Source organism: Taudactylus pleione, unplaced genomic scaffold (assembly GCF_031769625.1).
Source record: "Taudactylus pleione unplaced genomic scaffold, aTauple2 ptg000040l, whole genome shotgun sequence".
Taxonomy (NCBI): domain Eukaryota; kingdom Metazoa; phylum Chordata; class Amphibia; order Anura; family Myobatrachidae; genus Taudactylus; species Taudactylus pleione.
This window is the reverse complement of record NW_028284442.1, coordinates 11195532-11200583: the sequence shown is the minus strand read 5'-3', so window position 1 is coordinate 11200583 and position 5052 is coordinate 11195532.

The window sequence follows — 5052 nt, the reverse complement described above, 5'->3', positions numbered from 1 at the left end:
AACCACATCCCCCTCCAGCTTTTAACCCTTAACTTACCTAACAAAATTACATATCAAACAGGGTGCTTATCTATCCTCAAACTTATTCAAGTATTCGGATGCATTAAGTCACCCATTTGTTTTATTATTCCCTTTTGTTAACTTAACTTAATCCTAAACCTAGAAATAAACACACTGACACATGTATATGGAATTCAAAGAGGTCACAGCCAGAATTTATTTATTCAAATTGAAATTCTAGAATAGGTGGCAAGAAGAAAGCAGTGCTCCAAGGCCACAGCCCAGTGGATATCAATACAAATAAAAAGGGGCGGATCCCCGCCCTGCACAGACTGACCTGGGGCAGTACCATCCTTCCCTAATTGGCACAGCATTGGTCCCTCCCTTGGAACAATGACCATGTCCCCCCTTTAGGCGGTGACAAACTGGCCGCTCTCAAAGGAAGAATGCTACCACAGGCACTCCTGCGCTAATAATAGGCCGCCCATGAGCACTGCTTCCCGCCAAAGCCCGGTTCGCAGAACCAGGCCCACCACCAAAACTGTGACCTTCTTAATGAAATTAAAACTGCATAGGTCATTGGTCTACCGCTCTAGCCGCGCGCTCGTGAGATGTACCCCGTCGGGCCTATGCAAGCTCTCTGCCCCGTGACATAAACTTGGGTATTGTATGACGCGTCCACCAAACGCTAAATGACAAGCGTGCAATGGCCATATCTGTTCAATACCCACGAACGCGACCAAATCATTGCCTCCCAAGTCTGGCCCCAAACTTCTCCTCTGCTGTCCATGGGGCATCTAGCAGGCACTTACAGTGCATTTCTCGTAATCCTAAGCAATGCCACTTACGCACTCACAACCAAAATTGGGCATGTAACTCCAAAGGGTGCTGGCTAGCCCAGTAAATATAGGAATTTTCCCACACCCGACAGTTAGCACTCACAGACAACCCTGTCCGAAAGTTCACCTATACAGAATTGGCATTTATACAGACAGATATTGGTATTTAATACAAACAGAAATTGCTATGTATAATAACAACAATAATCTAACCACAAGGAAAGGGAAACAAATAGTTGGGTGACCCATCTGAAGATGAAAAACAGCAAAACCTCCTTGAGGGCAAAAGCTGAAAATCCTTTCAGAATCCCTAGCGGCAGTAGGCATAAGGCCCCTGGGTTTCCCAACAAACTCGCAAGGAGCGCAACTACTTAATGCTACTTGTTTTAAATACGACTTCCACTGCCCTAGCTATAATATAATTCTGAAACACCCTCGTAAACTACGACCTGGACAAAAGGGAGTTAGATTAACATGGATAACCACTGCCCGCCACCTGGAGGGCAAACCCTATTAAAGTACCCCAAAGAGCAACTGGCCAAATCACTGGATCTGCATGCATCTGAATAGAAATCCCTCGCTCCCTGCCAGTTAATCTGTCTTAGACCCATCTATTCAGCACAAGCTCAATACCGGTTTGATAACCACCTTATTTTAACATTAAACCTGATAGCGCAGAAATCTTAGTAGCAGCAACTAGCTCACCCACTCTAAAAGCCCTAAAGTAAGCTAATGAAAATGCTAACCAAAAAGGGGGGGGGGGGGGAAGGCGCCTAGCACTTGACCGAAGCCACTCCTTTACTGGCCCAATCAAATCCTGTAATAGGGCTGCGTTGATGGGGCTCCGCGCAACGCCTTTGTTAGGACGCTCCCTTGCCCACCCTATTAAATACCTTTGTTAATACTCTCTTGCCCACCCTATTAAATGCCTTGTTTAATACAAATAATTTGTCAGGATCCGCCAAACATGCAACTTGGAAAATTATACTGGGTAACGCTGGAGACAAGCCTCCTTGGAACGACCCCTGTCATAGCAGCTACAGACAAACTCTGCCATACAATCATTAACCATCTGAAACCGCCCGCTCTTGGAAGCTAAACACCTTGCCAATCGCACAAAACTAGCGTGTAGGTCTTAATGTACTTGGTGCCCATGACTTCCGTGCTAGTCCCTGGATGCCGGCGTGACAATCCGCCAGGCATGGAAGGGGAAGGAGAAACCATGTAAATTAGCAGGAGGCGCGAGCGAATGAAACATGTCCTACTGAACGATATAAGATGTCCACTATCTTGGTAGCAACGCCCGAAACATGCCGTGCCCTAAACTCAATATTCCTTAAACACATAGATGCCTAACCACTGCGAGGCCGGATCCAAGTCCGTCCTAGATTAGAGCCTTCTTATACCACACCTAAGTTATCACCAAACAGGATTTGCCTAATGCAAGGCTTGCTGGACCGCAGTTCGACCGCCACTACAATTGAAAAATTCTCAAGAATAAGGATGTTCCTGTCTAGGCCCTGAACCCCACAGGAAACCGGCCAAGGCTCCGTGCCACACTCCCTTTCAAATGCACCACTTAATGAACAGGATGCATACGTAACGGTCTAAGTTCGGACTTGGCTACGGGTGACGTGTGCAGAACTGTACTCCGTTGAATTTGCGCATAAAAAACAAACAAATGCGCAGCATGTCCACTCCGCTCCAGAGGGACACATATGAGGTGACGAGACTTCCTAACCCCTGCTGTGGCTCCTTCTAGCCGTCTACTGAAAAACCGACCCCTATGTATGACTCTAAATGCCAAACTGAGGGGGCCCGATAGCGACTGCAACTGTACTAGCGAAACTTTTTTTTTTTTTTTTTTTGCCAAAATGAAAGGCTTCTAGCAACTCCCCAAAATGCCACGCCTTCGCCATAGGCAAGCGGCATAATCCTATCAAGGTATCGATTTCTATCCGCAAATAAGATAATGCGCATAACTGAACCTTCTTACCTGTCACAAGCCATCGGGGCTCCCATAACGACTAAACTAAGGAAATTAATTGAATACTGGCAAACTCTGGTATCTACTAGCCCCATAACATGAAAACATCCAGGTAGCGGGACACCACAGTATGTCCCAATACCCGCATGGACAACTACTGCAAAAAGTAACTAAAACCTTCAACTAAAGTACACGAAATGAAAAAGCCAATCGGCCACCATGTATAAACAGTCATCTTAACCACAAGGCCATAAGGGCTTTCCCTCTGTGTAACGTAATTGAGCCCTGCAACTCCAAACCCCAAATATTTAAAGGACTCGGGGTGAAATGGGCAGCAGTCAAAAAGCAGATGCGATATCTGCCTTAGCTAGTAGAGCCCTCCCCCCGTTTGTTAAATGGCGCAGTGATCTGACAGATATTTTGTGTGATTGCCGAACCCTTCCATTTATGTAAGAGACTCTGTAACAACCCCAATTTACCCAATTCCTTCTACGACACCCCCTTGAAGGCGGTGCACCTAAACCGTACCAAAAGTGGGTGGAGCAAAAGGGGCCACGCATGGGCCCCCACCCGACTTCCGCTTTCAGATTCCTCTCAGAAACCACGGATATTCCTGTGTCAAAGATAAATGCAAACCCACGCCAAAAACCCCCAAATTAATCAATGACGGTGCTTTTCTGAACACCTCTGCGCTGCTGCTGCAATATTCTCCTTGACCCTGTGCGGCAGACCAACGCGCACACCTTGGCTGGATGAATGCTCCCACAGAGCATGCAGATATGACTGTATCCACAGCCTGCCCCATATGACCCTGCGTGTTATTACACGTGTAGCACTACCAGCGGCTGATGCCCACAGATCTGGGCAGGCCAGAAAGGGCTGCTTCCGACCAACCGAGGATTCCGCAGGCAAGCTAGGCAGTTGGTCGAGCAAACCAAACCTCAACATCCTTGAAACCTAATTGAAAACACTACCTGTCCCTCCTGTTGTGTCTGGACTCAAGGTAGCACGCCGCAAAAAACATAACATACCCGAAGGCCCCCGCCATTACTCCTACTGACTTAGCCTGAACTAAACCTACGTGCGTCAGCCGTTATCACAAACATATCCACAAATTTACTCTTCACTAACCGCTCCCTACTTTAAAACTTTAAATCTTTAAGGATAGCCGTATTCGCTCAGTGAACCATAACCCGCGCTTCATCCGGTACCTCAATTGCTGACACTGTGTTAAATCTCTAAGGGCACCCTTGCTACCCATTAAATTTGCACTAAGTAACGCCTAAGCTTGCGCCGATTTACAAATGAACTGGAAGAATCGCTAGAATTATCAGTGGAAGGGGAATGTGTGCTGCGCAAATGGGTTAACACCATGCTCACCTGATCCTGACGTGGAAGGCCCAGCCACTGGCTCCTTTGTGTTCGCCAACAGTCCCTCGCTGCGCGGTGCGCCCACCACGACTTGATTCGACATCAGCACCATCTGTCCACTGGACCTCGACAATGGTCCTAGACGCTCAAAAAACTGTGACCTGGGGGCTCGAAAAAATATCCGGTGAAACCCACGCAACAAAGTCCCTCCGCAGAAGAAAGAGCAGGAGATGCTGTAGACAGCGGGGGTACGGGATCAGGTTTTGGGGGGAGGGGTGTGAGGAGGGGGTGGAAACATGTATGGGTTCAGGAAAACAGCTGTAGTGGCATGCGGCTGGATGGGCATAGCTATTGCGCCTTGTAGTGATGCGCCAATCCCTGGGAAAAAGGGGGGGGGCACGTTAGCAGTGGAGGGGGCGAACTGGAGGAGAGTGGGGGGCAGTGGCTGGCAGTGCATAAGCGGGGCGGATGATAAGGGGCTCAAAAATGCATTGGGATTATGTGCAGCATCCCGGTGGCAGGGAAATAAGGGGGGGGGGGCAGCCCGGCGGCGCGTCATTGTAGGCTTGAATGGGGCAGGATTATTGTGCTGTGCACCAGCCGCCCCTAAATGCAAGGGGGGGTGTAACCCCCACCCCAGGGTGCGGGGGGGGGGAAAGGGGACAAGTTGGTGGGTGGCGCGCTAGGGGACACCGCACCAAGGGGGTCTCTGGTGCTGGCAGAGCAGGGGGGAGGCTGTGCAGGGAGGTGCCCCCCTGTTCTTAAGTAGTGGGGGCATGGGGGGGTCGGAGGGGTGCGGCAGAGCACCATGCGGCGCCTGGCTGCACAAGATGGCCGCCGCAACCCTGTGGGTGG